Source organism: Entelurus aequoreus, linkage group LG10, assembly GCF_033978785.1.
Source record: "Entelurus aequoreus isolate RoL-2023_Sb linkage group LG10, RoL_Eaeq_v1.1, whole genome shotgun sequence".
NCBI lineage: Eukaryota > Metazoa > Chordata > Actinopteri > Syngnathiformes > Syngnathidae > Entelurus > Entelurus aequoreus.
The window spans coordinates 1,276,537-1,294,875 of record NC_084740.1 but is presented as its reverse complement, the minus strand read 5'-3'; the positions used below and the strand labels follow the sequence as shown (position 1 = coordinate 1,294,875).

Here is an 18,339-nt window from a genome sequence, read left to right as displayed (position 1 = left end):
CAGTTGATAGATGATTGCCATAACCAATCAGATCAGGAGTTGTTGTCAGTAAGGCCTTCTAGCTGGCCTAAGGCAGATATATATTGTGATGTTATGAGCTAGGTAACATAAGAACGCCATTACCCAGCATGCCACAGTAGTGAAGAGTATGCACAGTGTTAAATGTAGACATGCCGGCAGATGGATGTTTTTGACGAGCACGCTGTGGAGTAAACTTTAAGAATTCAGCCAACACACCTCGTCTGCATCGTTTATGATTAGACAAGACAACACATATATTTGCAAGGCCATTTTCAAGAAGGATATTTAAAAGACTTGGTGGCTACACGTACAGTTAGAGACATATTCAGTGTTGGCGCTACGAATTTTAAAAATCAAGTCATAAAATTGGGGTCTCACAGTAAATTTTTGGGGTCCCACTTTTTTGTCAGCGTTTTGAAAACAAATGAGTTTCCAAATTTTTGACACATAAAAAAAATCCAGACTCGACTTTAAGACAATTAGAAAAAAATCCAGACTTTTTGACAAAAACAATTCTGACTTTTTGACACTTGGGAAAAATCCCAAATTTTTGACACTTAGAAAAAATCCCAAATTTTTGACATTTGGAAAAAATGTCCGACTTTTTGACACTTACAAAAAAAATTCAGACTTTTTGACAAAAAACTGTTCCAACTTTTTGACCAAAACATTTCCGACTTTTTGACACTTAAAAAAAATATTGACTTTTTGACAAAAACATTTCCGACTTTTTGACACTTAAAAAAAATCCAGACTTTTTGACACTTAGAAAAAATCCAGACTTTTTGACAATTAGAAAAAATCCCGGCTTTTTGACACTTGGAAAAAATCCCGACTTTTTGTCGAAAACATTTCGGACTTTTTGACACTTCGAAAAAATTCCGACTTTTTGACACTTCGAAAAAATTCCGACTTTTTGACGAAAAAATCCAGATTTTTTGACATTTAGAAAAATCCAGATTTTTTGACGAAAACATTTCAGATTTTTTGACATTTAAAAAAATCAGACTTTTTGACAAAAAAATATCCAGATTTTTTGACGTTTAGAAAAACCCAGATTTTTTGACACTTAAAAAAAATATCCCGACTTTTTGACACTTAAAAAAATCCAGACTTTTTAAACAAAAAAATTCTGACTTTTTGACACTTCGAAAAATCCTGACTTTTTGACACTTACAAAAAATCCCGATTTTTTGACAAAAAAATATCCGACTTTTTGACGAAAAAATCAAGACTTTTTGACATTATGAAAAAATCCAGACTTTTTGACACTTCGAAAAAATCCAGACTTTTTGACACTTCGAAAAAATCCAGACTTTTTGACGAAAAAATCCAGACTTTTTGACATTTTGAAAAAAGTAATTTCTCTTTAAGGATATTTAAAGAGAAACTACATCTTGTGAGACCATATCGGTCAACACCGGAAGCTAGCTCAGCTGTTCTGGCGATGAAATGGGGAAATGTCTGCCATTTCCACTCGAATAAGCCGCCGACGAGGGGTACCACTGGCTTATACGGCGTCGGGTGGGTGCTACAAATAGTGAGTTCAAATATTTAATTTCTTTATTTTTTCACGTTTAATATGTTTTTTGCAATTTTAATTTTGACAGTACCACATAAGGTATGTTTTAATTGCTGATGCGGGTTTATTTATTTTTAAAAGCGCCAGAAAATAACCCGTTTTGTGCACTGCTGATGTGTTTCAATATCCAGTAAATGTGTTTCTGGATAGTATTTCTCCAGGCATGGTCATGTGGTGACATCAATGAGGGTATTTTGAGAGGTCATCATTGAAGTCGGACATCACTGAAGGCCTAGGTGGGAAACGCACGGCCCGCCACTGACTGGTACTGAGGAACGTCTGAGATTCTGTTTTAATAAATACAATTATTTTAGTGAATAAAATTACAAAAGGTGGTAATGACAAGCGGAAAAAGCACAAATGGTCTTTGTATTTTATTTTGAAGTGGTACTTTGTGTAAAAAGAACCATTGTGGTATCCAATTTTGGCTTTTGAAACAGGGTCTTGAAAAAGTGAGACGTCTTATATTCAGGTTGGCTTTTATTGGGGTCAGTAAGTTTAGAACCAGTGAATATAGCATTTGTGTTCCCACTAGACTCGACTAAATCAAATCTGTGAAGTGAAAACCATTTCTGGTGATTACCTCTTGAAGCTCAGCCAGAGAATGCCAAGAGTGTGCAAAGCAGTAATCAGAGCAAAGGGTGGCTATTTTGAAGAAACTATAATACAAAACATGTTTTTAGTTATTTCACCCTTTTTTTGGTTAAGTACATAACTCCACATGTGTTCATTCATAGATTTGATGTGACAATCTACAATGTAAATAGTCATGAAAATAAAGAAAACACATTGAATGAGGAGAAGGTGTGTCCAAACTTTTGGCCTGTACTGTATATAAATACACGTAAAGTCAAAAGTGAATATTTACATACTATGTTACCCAGAAGGCTCAGCGCCATAGACAGAACTCTGAAGTAAGTCTAAGAAACCACGTGTGTGGTTTGAGCAATAAAGAGTTGACCTACACGAGAAACAAAGGTAAGTTCTTATTAACAGCCGACGTGCGCATGATTCATTTGTTCTGCCTGTCACTTAAGGTCACCTCCTTGGAGAGATGAACAAACTAGCAACACAAACTTGTTACAAAAGAATATTTGTTTTCTACAAAGTGAAATTGGAATATTTTTTGCGGCACCACCCATGATTTTTCACGGCACACTAATTTTCAGTTGAGTTTCAGTGCAACATGCACACGATACAATGTCATGCATCACATATTTCCACTTGTTTCATTACAGCATGTTCGAAAAGGAGTAGGAAGAAGCATACCAATTGTATCCCATTTCCTTGTTCTCTGAAACAGAACAGTGAATACATAAATAATACATAAATAATTTGCCATAGTAAGTAAACACATATTGAATACATAAATAATCTTTAACCAAAAAATAAAAAAAAAGGTTCAAGATGTTCATCATAATTCTTGTTGTGTGTACTTAGTGAACACTTGTAGTTTGAACAGTCTCTTAAAGTGAATCATATTGCTGCTTTGTTGGATTTCTTTACTTAATCCATCCTATAATTTAATTCCACACACACAAAAGAGGAGGTTATAATTCTCCTCTTTTGTTGAGAAGAATTGTTGTACATTCTATATCCAACATGATGTATTACTATAACTGATTTTTTTTGTAACACAGTTAATGAATGAAGTGTACTTTTGTAGTTATTTCCCATATTTCTACACAATAACTCAGATATGTAACACTAGCGAGCAGTAGAGAATGTGAAGTGATTTTTAGTCCGGAACATGTTTTGCTTTATTCATTATTGACGTGTTTCTTGCTACTTTATGTTGTATATTTTTTTACATGAGATTTCTAATTCATTTTATCATCAGTCAATATTCAGTGTTTTATCCTTCATAGTTATATTGTAAATCCCACATTCTTTATTTTCATGTACATTCTGGGTGTCTCATTCAGTAAAAAAAATTTAAAATTCCATTGTTAAGGCGGTCTGTCATAACGTTTTTAGCTGTCAGACATTATCAGACATTTCTTGCTACTTTATGTTGTATATTTTTTACATGAAGTTTCCAGTTCATTGTATTATTCATTAGAATTATTAACGTGGTTGGGAATCACCGGCCTCACCGTCAATAAACAATTATTGAAGAATTAGAACCGCTTTAAAGTAGAGTTGTCTTCCTACTTGGTGTAGGGATTCAGATTCAAGTAGCTGGGTCTGGACTAGACCACAATAAAATAAAAACATTGAATGAATATTAATCCAAATATAGCATTCGTGTATAGACTAGTGTTGTCCAGATACCAAAATGTATTTCGATACTTTTTTAAATGAAGGGGACTACAAAAAATGTCATTTTTGTCTTTATTTGAACAAAAAAATCTTAGGGCACATGAAACATATGTTTATTATTGTAATTTAGTCCTCAAATAAAATAGCGAACATACTAGACAACTTGTCTTTTAGTAGTAAGTAAACAAACAAAGACTCCTAATTAGTATGCAGTAACATATTGTGTCATTTATCTACTTATTGTTTTGTCTACTTTATGAGGGACAAACTGTAAAAATCTATTATTAATCTACTTGTTCATTTATTGTTAATATCTGTTTACTTTCTGTTTTAACATGTTCTATTTACACTTCTGTTAAAATGTAATAATCACTTATACTTCTCTTGTTTGATACTTTACATTAGTTTTGGATGATACTACACCAAGTAGTTACAGGATCATACATTGGTCATATTCAAAGTCCTCATGTGTCCAGGGACGTATTTACTGACTTTATAAACATAATATGAATTTTTAAAAGAGGAAAAAAGCTATGCTAAAATATATCGATGTAATCATAGTAGTATCGACTAGATATGCTCTTGTACTTGGTATCATTACAATGGATGTCAGGTGTAGATCCACCCATGGCGTTTGTTTACATTGTGACGCAGGTGAGCTATTGTATCCTCCTACGGTGTGTAGTGAAGCATGTTTAGCTATTCCTCGTCCTCCAGTGAGAACGCAACTTGTACGAAACGCACTTTATTTGTCGCCATGGAGGCGAGGATTAGTGATTTAAAAATAGCTAAAACACTGTGGATGGACGTTAACTGCTAGCTAGATAGCCATGTCTTAAAGCAGCTCTTCCTGAGGGTGTTTCAGTGTTATAACTTCACCTTTATCTTTACTTTTTACACCAAAATGCGTCCGTTCTCCCTTTTCTGTCTACACACTGTGTCTGCTTGTAAGTACTCTGTGTGTGCGCGCTGCCGAACATGCTCATCTGCTCGTAAAACCAGCAATGTCCCCACGTGACGACGACGGGGTGCGGGGGACAGGTACTTTTTAGAGGCGGTATAGTACCGAATATGATTGATTAGTATAGCGGTACTATACTCGTACTGGTATACCGTACAACCCTGGTATAGACTGAAGTTGTGTGCCATAGTTGAGGTGTCTGACACATGGACCTTCTTCAAGTCACAGGAAGGGAAGAGCCTTTTGTTTTCTGCAGCCCCCCCTCCCACACACCCTTTCCAGACCTTTTCCCTCCGTCTCCCCTCCATGGACTAAATCTCCTTTCCGGCTTGATATTGCTGAAAACCATATGCTGTGTGACATCATGAGGGCAGGAAGCGAGGAGAGGGGGGGACAGGCTTGCCAGGTTTCTGCGAGGTGATGTCAACAGCAAAGCACTCTGGGAGGCCCGTTGGGGTGAGCGCAGCGGAGGTTGGAAATTGTATCTCGCTTTTTTTTTTTTTTTTTTTCCTCCCCCCTTCCATTTCATTCCCACCTGGGTAATCAGGTCTGTGGAAGGAAGGGGGAGGCGGCGCGGGTGAAAGGTGCGCACACCTTGCGGCAAAAGCGACTGATGCCAAATAATTAGCGGTTCCTCTGCAGGCTAAGTCATGCCAGTTGACTTTATACCCTCCATCTTTTTCAGACACAAGCATCCAAAGAATGCAGCGTTGGATGCATTTCATGTGGCTGTTTTTAAGTCACTGGCGGTCCGCAATGTGTTCAGCAGGCTTTGTGCACGTCCTTGTTCTCTCAGTCAACTCTTCGCCTTTGTTGTCGGGTCCTGCTCGCCAAACGCCCGCAATGATTAATGACAGAGCAGGGGAGACTACGCCAAAGAAGGCTTGAACTTTGACCTTTTATAAACACTTAGGTTCTGTTTTTTCATGACAGTTTTTTTCCAATTGATTACACACTAAATGTTACATTTTCACACAGTAAACAAAACCACTGTGCAGATGTGCCTAATATTAGGCATAGACTCTGCTATAAATGTATAATGTATTTATATTATTCACATGTGAATAATGCTGTATAATAGACTGTATTTATATTATTCACATGTGAATAATGCTGTATAATAGACTGTATTTATATTATTCACATGTGAATAATGCTGTATAATAGACTATGTAATTCACATGTGAATAATGCTGTATAATAGACTGTATTTATATTATTCACATTTGAATAGACTGTATTTATATTATTCACATGTGAATAATGCTGTATAATAAACTGTATATGTTATTCAAATGTGAATAATTCTGTATAATAGACTGTATGTTATCCACATGTGAATAATGCTGTATAATAGACTATGTAATTCACATGTGAATAATGCTGTATAATAGACTGTATTTATATTATTCACATTTGAATAGACTGTATTTATATTATTCACATGTGAATAATGCTTTATAATAAACTGTATATGTTATTCACATGTGAATAATGCTGTATAATAGACTGTATTTATATTATTCAAATGTGAATAATGCTGTATAATAGACTGAATTTATATTATTCACATGTGAATAATGCTGTATAATAGACTATGTATATTATTCACATGTGAATAATGCTGTATAATAAACTGTATATGTTATTCACATGTGAATAATGCTGTATAATAGACTGTATTTATATTATTCAAATGTGAATAATGCTGTATAATAGACTGAATTTATATTATTCACATGAGAATAATGCTGTATAATAGACTGTATTTATATTATTCACATGTGAATAATGCTGTCTAATAGACTGTATTTATATTATTCACATGTGAATAATGCTGTATAATAGACTATGTATATTATTCACATGTGAATAATGCTGTATAATAGACTATATTTGTTATTCACATGTGAATAATGCTGTATAATAGACTGTATTTATATTATTCACATGTGAATAATGCTGTATAATAGACTGTATTTATATTATTCACATGTGAATAATACTGTTTAATAGACTGTATTTATATTATTCACATGTGAATAATACTGTTTAATAGACTGTATTTATATTATTCACATGTGAATAATGCTGTATAATAGACTGTATTGATATTATTCACATGTGAATAATGCTGTATAATAGACTGCATTTATATTATTCACATGTGAATAATGCTGTATAATAGACTGTATTTATATTATTCATATGTGAATAATGCTGTATAATAGACTGTATTTATATAATTCACATGGGAATAATGCTGTAAAATAGACTGTATTTATATTATTCATATGTGAATAATGCTGTATAATAGACTGTATTTATATAATTCACATGGGAATAATGCTGTATTTGTATTTGACAGAGGGGGGTAGAGAAAGTCTAACTGCAACCAGGCTAATAATGGCTTCTATGGGGTAGGGTCCTACAAATCGGGGGGCGAGTTTACGGGATGGTACCTGTAGGTGAAGATCCTTGGCCCGTAATAACACTTGTTGACCCGGGGAGTACGAGGGGGCTGGAATGCGTCGCCGGTTGGCACTGCGGCACATCCTCTCGGAGGACTTAAAGCAGAGAGGCACGGGCGGCCTTCCAGACTTGATGGCATCTCCTGATGTGTTTACGAGAGGAAGAGACTGCAGCTTCAATTTCCTGTTGAGGAAACATCGGGGGCTGGTAACCTAGGGAACACTTAAATGGTGACAACCCAGTAGCCGAACTCTTCATGGAATTGTAGGCAAACTTGACCCGGGGCAGAAAATTTCTCCATGATGATGGTTGGCGGGCGGAAATACAGCGCAGCATGGTTTCCACACTCTGGTTTGCTCTTTCTGCCTGACCGTTGCTCTGAGGGTGATAACCAGAGGTAAGGCTGACCGTGGCCCCAATTCCTTTGCAGAAGGTCTGCCACACCCGGCATGTGAACTGGGGGCCACGGTCTGAGACAATGTCCATAGGGATGCCATGTTGTTTAACTATGTGAGTAGTGAGAAGGTCAGCCGTTTCGAAGGAAGAGGGAAGTTTGGGTAGAGGGACAAAGTGTGCGGCTTTGGAAAAACGATCAATGATGGGGAGTATGGTGGCGTTACCTTGGGAAAGGGGAAACAACAGTGATGAAATCCAGAGAGATGTGTGACCAATGGCGACTGGGGACAGGAAGAGGGCACAGCAGTCCTGCCTGCAGTCTGTGGGAAGGTTTATTTTGTGCACAAGTACTGCATGCTGCGATAAACTCACGGGTATTGGTAGCCATGGATGGCCACCAGAACCGCCGGCGGATGAAGGAGAGGGTGCGCTGGAACCCCGAATGGCAGGAGAAGACACTGGAATGCCCCCAGTCCAAAACTCGAGGACGTAGCTAACAGGGAACAAAGAGCTTGTTGGGGTCCCCCACCTGGTCCGGGCCTAACCTGCAGGGCGTCTCGGACCAGTCCTTCCACTTCCCAGGTGACCATGCCGATTATTCTGGAGGGGAGAAGGATGGTTTCCTCCGAAGTGTTGCAGGTGAGCTCCTCCGAGAACTGGCGGGATAGGGCATCAGCCTTGGTGTTACGTGAGCCTGGTCTGAAAGAGCACGTAATCAAAACGACCAAAAATTTGGGACCATCGGGCCTGCCGGTCATTGAGTCTCTTGGCCGACCGGACATGCAGAAGGTTGCGGTGGTCCGTGAGGACCTGAAACTGGTGTTTGGCCCCTTCAAGCCAATGTCTTCACTCCCTCAAGGCCTCGTGGACAGCAAGTAACTCCCGGTTACCAGCATCATAGTTTTGCTCCACAGGGGATAAACGTCTTGAAAAGAAGGCACGTGGATGGATCTTGTTGTCCTGCTTGGAGCGTTGGGAGAGGACTGCCCCGATACCGGAGTCGGAAGCGTCCACCTCCACGATGAATGGGCAGTCTGGGTCTGGGTGCACGAGGATAGGCGCGGAGACGAAACTCCTCTTAAGGCACCAGAAAGCCATTCCAGCTTCACGGTTCCACTGAAAAGGCATGTTGGTGGATGTAAGTGAATGGAGGGGTGCGGCCAGCATACTGAAGTCCTTAATGAATCATCTGTAGATCCTGGCAAATCCCAGGAAACGTCGCAGCTCAGTTCGTGTAGTGTTGAGGCCACTCCACCACCGCCTTCACCTTCTTGGGGTCAGCCTTGATATGCCCCTCCTCTATTACAAATCCAAGAAAGTCAACAGATGAGATGTGGAACTCACATTTTGCCGCTTTGACGAAGAGACGGTTTTCCAGTAGACGTTGCAGGACGAGGCGGACGTGTTAATGATGTTCCTGTGGGTCTTTAGAGAAGATGAAAATATCATCTAGGTAAACGACTACAAAACAGTCAATCATGTCTCTGAGGATGTCGTTAACGAAGGCCTGGAAAACAGCGGGAGCATTGGTCAGTCCAAAAGGCATCACCTGATATTCAAAATGGCCCAGGTGAGTATTAAACGCAGTTTTCCATTCATCCCCCTCCCTGATGCGTACCAGATGGTAGGCGTTGCATAGGTCCAATTTTGTGAAGATGGTGGCGGGAGCGAGAGGCTCGAAGGACGAGTTCAGCAAGGGTAGTGGATATTTATTTTTTATGGTGATGCAGTTGAGTTGACGGTAATCGATGCAGGGCCTGAGGGGTCCATCCTTCTTGCTGACAAAAAAACCCTTGGCCACAGGGGACTTTGATGGTCTGATGATACCGGAGGCGAGAGACTCGGTGATGTAGTCCCTCATGGCCTGCTTCTCCGGAGGAGACGGGTTGTACAAGCGGCTGGAAGGAAGGACAGCCTTGGGAATGAGTTCAATAGTGCAGTCGTAAGATCTGTGAGGCGGAAGGGACAGAGCTCGCTCCTTGTTGAATACTGCGGCTAGATCATGGTAGATCTTCGGGACTCGGGAGAGATCAACCGGGGGTGAGACTGGTCTTGGTTTACCAGGGGGGAACCACTGCAGACCTGAGACAGTGTGCGTGGCAGTGGCTGCTCCAGGCCAAGATCTTGCCAGTATACCAAGGAATATGGGGGTCATGTTGACTCAACCAAGATCGGCTGAGGACGAGGGGGGCTACCGGAGCGTCCAGAACCCAGAAGATAATGTTCTCTGTGTGATTGCCAGAAACGGTCAGTGACAGAGGTCTGGTGCGATGTTTGATAGGACCCAAAGGATGACCATCTAGGGCCTGGGCGGAGATGAATGTCTCCAGAGGTATTAAGGGAATACCTGTCTTTTGTGCGTACTCAAGGTCAATGAAACTTTCGTCGGCATCGGAGACCAGGTAGGCGCCCACAGATAATGTCCTAGCCTCCCAAGTCAAAGTTGCGGGAAACAGAATACCCGGATCCTTCCTAGAAGGTGTAGTGGGGATAGTAGTATGACTCACTAGGATCCCCTTGACTGGTGAGCTCGATCTTTTGGCCGAGAGGGGCAGTTGTGGATAAGGTGGTCCCCCAGACCGCAGTAGAGGCAGAGACGGTGTTGGAACCTCCGCTCCTGTTCTTCAAAAGTGAGTTGGGACCTGCCTATTTGCATCGGTTCTGGGGAAGTGATTTGAACCGAATTATCTGTGCCTGTCTGTCTCGTGAGTGATCGGCCGGCAGGGCGAGGGGGTCTTGCCGACGCGGAGCTGCTATAGTCACTCTCCCTCTCAGCTTCACGTTCCATAAGTCGTTGCTCGAATAACAGGGCTAGCTCGATGAGCTCATGGCAAGAGGACGACCTATACCGCAGCAATCCATCCTTAATTGTCTCACTAAGTCCTCTCCTGTAGGCGCTCTGAAGTGCCTTGTCACCCCATCCACTCTCAGCCGCCAGGGTGCGGAACTCCAGGGTGTAAGCGGCCATGGAGCGGGGGCCCTGTCGGAGGGAATGAAGTCTGGAAGCGGCGTCTCTTCCGTCAGCAGGGTGATCAAACACCGCCTGAAATTCTTTACGGAAAGCTGCATACCGTATTTCCTTGAATTGCAGCCGGGAATATAGTATTCGCCTGCCTAGAATTACAGCCGGGTCAAACTCGTTTCGCAAAATAATTAGCGCATGCTTGGCACTTCCGCCGGGTCAAACTCGTTTCGCAAAATAATTAGCATATGCCTAGAATTTCCGCCGGGTCAAACTCGTCAGTCACGAGTGACACTTCCCCTGTCATCATTTTCAAAATGGAGAAAGCTGATTTCAGTAATTTGAAATCGCATAAAGGGAAGAAAAATATCAATATTGTGTTATTATATACCGGTAATTGCAATTCTTATTATTAATATTGTTAGTTTGTAGTGGTGGAGAGCTGACTTTTTGTTGTTGGACTTGCGTCTTTCAAAGCGCTTTATTTTGAAAAACCGGTATGCCTCGTTTCACCGCCGGGTCAAACTCGTCACGTCACGAGTGACACTTCACCTTTCAAGGCATCATTTTCCAAAATGGAGGAGGCTAATTTCAATAATTTAAAATCGCATAAAGGGAAGAAGATACAGAGCTATTCAGTAGGATTTAAGGTCCAGGCTATTGAATATGCTAAAAAGAACAGTAAGCAGCTACCGTATGTTTTATTAATATACCGTAGCTGCGTGTGTCAAATATGAGTCATTAAATGACTCCCGCCTCCTGGTGGTAGAGGGCGCTAGTGATCCTTCTTGCGACTACCGGTACTCTGCTGCAGAAGACCGGTGCTGCAGAAGAAGACAACAAGCAGCAACAAGGAAGCGATCATTTGCTTGCACTTTTAACATGGAGGATTACATATCTAAAATAAAACAGTTTTCTAAACTGGACTTTCAATCGAAGCAGGAGGTAATAATTAAAGAAAGATCTCCATCGAGACAGAGAGACTTTTAAAACTGAAGAAAGATAAGGAAGACTTTGATCAGAAGCAGCTGCGCATGGACTCATTTATAAGTACCGTATTTTTCAGACTATACGTCGCTCCGCAGTATACGTCGCACCGGCCGAAAATGCACAATGAAGAAGAAAAAAATATATTTACGTCGCACTGGTGTATAAGTCGCATTTTTTGGGGAAATGTATTTGATAAAAGCCAACACCAAGAATAGACATTTGAAAGGCAATTTAAAATATATAAAGAATAGTGAACAACAGGCTGAATAAGTGTACGTTATATGACGCATAAATAACCAACTGAGGACGTGCCTGGTATGTTAATGTAACATATTATGGTAAGAGTCATTCAAATAACTGTAACATATAGAACATGCTATACGTTTACCAAACAATCTGTCACTCCCGATCGCTAAATAACATGAAATCTTCCTCCCCGGTGTCGCTCCTGGTATGCCCCGCTAGCGTCCATTCTTTCTGCTGCTCGATCGCCGTTTTCTGCTGCATATTTCACTACGTCCAGCTTGTAATCTGCAGTATATGATTTCCTTTTACGTGCCATTTTAGTTCAGTCCTTCTCAGTTTTTATAAGTTACCGCCAACGTTGATATGATCCATTTTAATAGCTCCGGCAGTAGCGTATAGCATATAGCAGTTAGCATTCCAACACCCACAATGCACTTCTGCCATGACCCGCCCCCGCCGAATTCTTATTGGTTGGCGTGTGAGTGACGATTGCTGACGTGTGTGTGACGATGGCTGCCATTTGCTTCGTCGCTCACGCGAATGAGATAAATAATATTATTTGATATTTTACAATAATGTGTTAATAATTTCACACATAAGTCGCTCCGGAGTATACGTCGCACCCATGGCCAAACTATGAAAAAAACTGCGACTTATAGTCTGAAAAATACGGTAAAGGTAAGACCATAATAACGTTTTTTTTATTAAATGTGCTTTTCATGATAAGGTAAGCGCCGGAGTGAGAAGAGGTTTTAAAATAATTAGCGCATGCTTGCGTATCCCGCATGCCTTTGGTAAGCGCAGGAGTGAGAAGAGGTTTTAAATTAATTAGCGCCCCGGCGGCTATTCAAGGAAATACGGTAGTCAGAATTTAGTCCCAAAGTCTTGCTAAGGGCTGATGTGGCCCACTTAAATGCAGGTCCCGAGAGTAGGGAAAACATAAAAGTTATCTTGGCCCCATCGTTAGCATACCGGGAAGGCTGGTGTTGAAAGATAAACTCGCATTGGACCAGAAAGCCGCGACAAAGTTCGAAACTCCCCTCGAAGGTTCTAGGGCTGGCTATCTTGGGTTCCCGGAGTGAGGACGGTCCTCCAGTGGCGAGTGTCGCCGAGGTGCTCAAGGCTGGTGTGGGAGGTGTCACCTGACCGGGACCGAGGGTGTCTAACCTAGACAACAGGCTGGCGAAGGCGACGTCCAATTTGTCCTCCAGGGTAGAAAAGCGGGTCTGATGTTGTCGGAGGACAGACTGGATGGCTGAAAGGTCAGTAGTGGGGGAAGTCCGGGACAGAGGGCCGGCCTGGGACTTTGGTGTACCGTCTGATTCCATCTTGGTTGGAACGTACTGTTATGTGTCGACAAGGGGGAAGGAGACGGCATGACAACAGAGGACCAAGCTCAACAGGTTTTATTGAGCACTTGATGATTACATGGGGTGTGTATGCTACTATGTGTGTGAATGGAATATTATGTATGGAAATTAACCCTATGTAAATACCGGGGGGTTTGTTGGATGTGGCAGCGATCAAGTCCAGAGGGGAAGACGCAAAGAGGTCCGGGGTCCGAGCGGGGTCGTGGGGCAGGAGAGAAGCGTCCAGGAGTCCAAGCGTGGGGTCAAGGATTGGGGAAGGCAATCAAGGTCCAGGGGAAACAGCAGCAGCAGAAGCCCACAGAAAAAGCTGAGACACGGAGGGCTGTAGGGGACAAGAGACAACAAGGACAATCAGGACGAGGCACGAGGGAGACAAGCAAAACGAGAGAGAGCAGGAGGGAAGTCAGAGACGCGAAGCTTACTGTACACAGGGCGCCTTTCATTAGTCCCAGGTGCGTTAATTGCAGATTGTCTCCGGCTGTGGTGGCGCATGGGCGCGGTCAGCGTAGCGAGCGCGGGGGAGTGTCTAGCGGCGCTCTCAGTGGAGCTTCTAGGTGCTCCCGCAGAAGAGGGAAAAGCGGACTGCGCGTGCGCCGTAACAGTATTTATATTATTCACATGTGATTAATGCTGTATAATAGACTGTATGTTATGTACGCGAGGGGTGGAAGGAGACGACACCACGAAGAAGCTCAGGTTACCGGGTTTATTGTAACCTTTGATGAATGTGTGGGAGGGGTATGCAACTCTATGTGTTTGTTGCGGGACTATGTGTGATTTTAACCATGTGAATAATACCAGACGATGTTGTAGGCGCGTGATGGATGAATCCTTCGTCAGTCCCGAGGGGCGAGGGAAAGAGGTTATCCGTGGGCAGGCGAGCGGTCAGGGGCTGGAGAAAAACAACGAGGTCCGTGTCCAAGCGAGGGTCGAGGATCTGGGAAAGCAGTCCAAAGTCCAGAGGGAGGTCGAGATACCCAACTCGAGCACACGGAACAGGGAGGGTACTGTGGGAAGCACAAAGGACATGGGACGCGGGAAAAACAAAGAGGACAGGAAGAGCAAGTACACGGGGGAAGCCAGAGACGGAATGCTTACTGCGAAGAGTTAACGACGTTCAGGCGTAGGCTCCAAGGGTCCACTGGCTTTTATGCTGCAGTCCTGATTACCTCCAGATGCGCTGATTGCTGATAGTCTGCAGCTTCGTCTTTGCGTGGGCGTGAAGTGACTGGCTAGTGCGGGGGCGTGTCCTGGCATGCTGCCAACATGAGTGCTGGAGACACTTGCTGCAGGAGGATTGCGGGTTCGAGGCCGCGCCGTGACACTGTATCTATATTATTCACATGTGAATAATGCTGTATAATAGACTGTATGTATATTATTCACAAGTGAATGATGCTGTATAATAGACTGTATTTATATTATTCACATGTGAACAATGCTGTATAACAGACTGTATTTATATTATTCACAAGTGAATGATGCTGTATAATAGACTGTATTTATATTATTCACATGTGAATAATGCTGTATAATAGACTGTATTTATATTATTCACACGTGAACAATGTTGTATAATAGACTGTATTTATATTATTCACACGTGAACAATGTTGTATAATAGACTGTATTTATATTATTCAATGTGAATAATGCTGTATAATAGACTGTATTTATATTATTCACATGTGAATAATGCTGTATAATAGACTGTATTTATATTATTCACATGTATATACGGCGTCCACAATGTACATCCGAACATGACATGACAATCAACAATGTCCCCACAAAGAAGGATAAAAACAACTGAAATATTTTTGATTGCTAAAACAAAGCAGGTGTGGGGAATATCGGTCAAGAAAGACATGAAACTGCTACAGGAAAATACCAAATAAAGAGAAAAAGCCACCAAAATAGGAGCGCAAGACAAGAACTTAAAACACTACACAGGAAAACAGCAAAAAAGTCCAAATAAGTCAAGGTGTGATGTGACAGGTGAAGACAGTACACCTACTTTGAGAGAAGAGCTATAGTGATGCATGCTTGGTTATGCTTTAAAGTCATATCCAACAATTGCGACAACGACTTTTTACTGTCAACTGAGTTTAGTTTTTTGATGATTTCTGCTGGTGGTGTGCCTCCGGCTTTTTTCAATGCAAAAAATGTGCCTTTGCTCAAAAAAGGTTGAAAAACACTGATCTAAATAATAAATTTTATTTGCACTGGTGTTTTACAACAAGATAGTAGCTGACATTTTGGTCATTATTTCTACTGTCTATATTTTGGACATTGAATAGTTGAATTATTTCGACCCCGAAGGGAATAAGCGGTAGTAAATGGATGGATGAATGGATTTTGAAACAAACAACAAGATCATAGCCGCACAATGAAGTCAAGTCACTTATTTCGCGCCGACTGGTCTAGTAGGACCACGGAATCGTACGTGTGTGACAGTCCATTACGTCGTCCACTGGGAATTAAAAAGTGCCTGCAAATGTAGTTTTTATCCTTTTGTATTATTTGCACAGCTAAAGTTAAAAAGTTAAAGTACCACTGATAGTCACACACACACACACACACACTAGGTGTGGTGAAATTACCCTCTGCATTTGACCCATTCCCTTGTTCCACCCCCTGGGAGGTAAGGGGAGCTGTGAGCAGCAGCGGTGGCCGCGCCCGGGAATAATTTTTGGTGATTTAACCCCCAATTCCAACCTTTGATGCTGAGTGCCAAGCAGGGAGGTAATGGCTCCCATTTTTATTGTCTTTGGTATGACTCAGCCGGGGTTTGAACTCACGACTCACCGATCTCAGGGCGGACACTCTAGCCACTAGGCCACCGAGCAGGCTTATGTTATTTATTTTACATAGAAAGAATATTTTTCTATTTTATTTATGTTATGTAATTCTGTGCTACTTAAACAGTTAATGTTCTGGGCTGTAAAAACCCATCTTGACTAACTGGGTTAATAAAAGTGCCACTGACTGTTTACAGTACAGTTGTCATTTACTTCAATTTCACTGAATTTTGCTCAAAAAAGAATATCTTTATACACTACCGTTGAAAAGTTTGGGGTCACATGTAAATGTCCTTATTTTTGAAGGAAAAGCACTGTACTTTTCAATGAAGATAACTTTAAACTAGTCTTAACTTGAAAGAAATACACTCTATACATTGCTAATGTGGTAAATGACTATTCTAGCTGCAAATGTCTGGTTTTTGGTGCAATATCTACATAGGTGTATAGAGGCCCATTTCCAGCAACTATCACTCCAGTGTTCTAATGGTACAATGTGTTTGCTCATTGGCTCAGAAGGCTAATTGATGATTAGAAAACCCTTGTGCAATCATGTTCACACATCTGAAAACAGTTTAGCTCATTACAGAAACTACAAAACTGACCTTTCTTTGAGCAGATTGAGTTTCTGGAGCATCACATTTGTGGGGTCAATTAAACGCTCAAAATGGCCAGAAAAAGACAACTTTCATCTGAAACTCGACAGTCTATTCTTGTTCTTAGAAATGAAGGCTATTCCACAAAATTGTTTGGGTGACCCCAAACTTTTGAACGGTAGTGTATGTATACTTTCACCAGAAAATATATCGAATATTGAGTTTAAGTAAAAATATATGGAGGTATACTTGTTTGTCCATATCGCTCAGCCCTAATGTAACTTATTATTTTCAGGGCTTTCCATGTCCAGCATTAAAAGATCACAGTTGGTCCAAAAATGCGACTTTTGACTACGATAATAAAGTTAGATCATATTACGCCTATTAAAGAACTGATGTTGTTGTTGTGCTGGGACTCTTCACCCGTGAGCGTACTCCAATTAGGGAATAAGGACACCGTTTTACGTTTCAACTTCTTTATATGTAACCATTTAGCAGCAGCAGCTAAGTACACTCTCCCATACACACTGTTTAATACACTGCCTGAAGGACCCGGGAAGTAAACATAGCTGCCCGGTAAACTGCCTAACTCAAACAGACTCAATTTAAAGGTGCATGACTACATTAATAGCTTGTTTACGTCAACAATAATAAAGTCAATTATATTCAACAATTAACATTAAATAGGGAACTTTATCTTCTATCTTAATCACTGACAAAGGGAATTTATAACAGCCGGCCCCTAAATAGCATGGCTATTTTGAAACAAATATAAATTCCCACAACAGTCCTTTAACCAGGATTATCTTCAGGAACAGCTGACAGTTGTACCAGCCAAGCAACTGGTCTCAGATAAGAGTTCTCGCCAACTTTGACTTCAGCAGTCTGTATACATCCATCATCACTTGCATTCAGCTTCACCACCCTCCCCATTGGCCAGTGAGCACATGGAAGCTGAGGATCAACAATCATCACAACTGTGTCCAGGGGGAGATGATCTGTGTGTTGGCACCACCTCTGGCGGGTTTGAAGAGAGGTCAAGTAGTTTCTGATAATCTGTGTCCAGAAGTGGTCGGCCATCATCTGGCAATGACGCCAGCGCCTCCTGGTGAGGGTGTCAGGAGCATAGGCAACTTGTGGGAGAGAGGCATCCTGCCGCCCCATCAACAACATGCTGGGCGTCACTGGGTCTGGATCGGCCACATCCGAGGATACATATCCTAAAGGCTTGGCATTTAGGATGCCTTCCACCTCGATGAGGAGTGTGAGCAGAACCTCTTCTTGGAGCACTTGTGCACCTATGACCACTTGTAGGGATTTCTTGACTGACTGAATCTCACACTCCCAGACACCACCAAAGTGGGGAGATGCTGGTGGGTTAAACCGGAACTTAATCTGTTTTTCTACAAGCCGCTCCTGCAACTGTGACTCCATTGCTGCAAAGGCCTCCTTCAGCTCCTTATCTGCCCCTCAGAAGTTAGTCCCCTGGTCAGAGAGGACTTCAAAGGGAGTGCCTTTCCGTGCGATGAACCGTCTCAGTGCAAGTAGGAAAGCATGTGTGTCGAGGCTGGTGAGCAGATCCAGATGTATACATCTCTTTCGTGAGACATTTCAAAATGATGCCCCAGCGCTTTTCACCTCGCCTCCCAGCGTTGACCATGTACGGCCCGAAGCAGTCCA

At 41.7% G+C, this 18,339-nt stretch overlaps 1 protein-coding gene across 1 annotated transcript in view; it reads right to left on the bottom strand.

Annotated features, from left to right (window-relative positions):
* hic1 (hypermethylated in cancer 1) overlaps positions 1-7,317 on the bottom strand; it is a 44,740-nt gene extending 37,423 nt beyond the window's left edge. The window contains exon 1 of the mRNA XM_062061988.1: positions 7,289-7,317. The gene's annotated coding sequence lies outside the window, so the exon portion shown is untranslated. The remainder of the gene's footprint in view (positions 1-7,288) is intronic.
* Between the last annotated feature and the right edge of the window lie 11,022 nt (positions 7,318-18,339).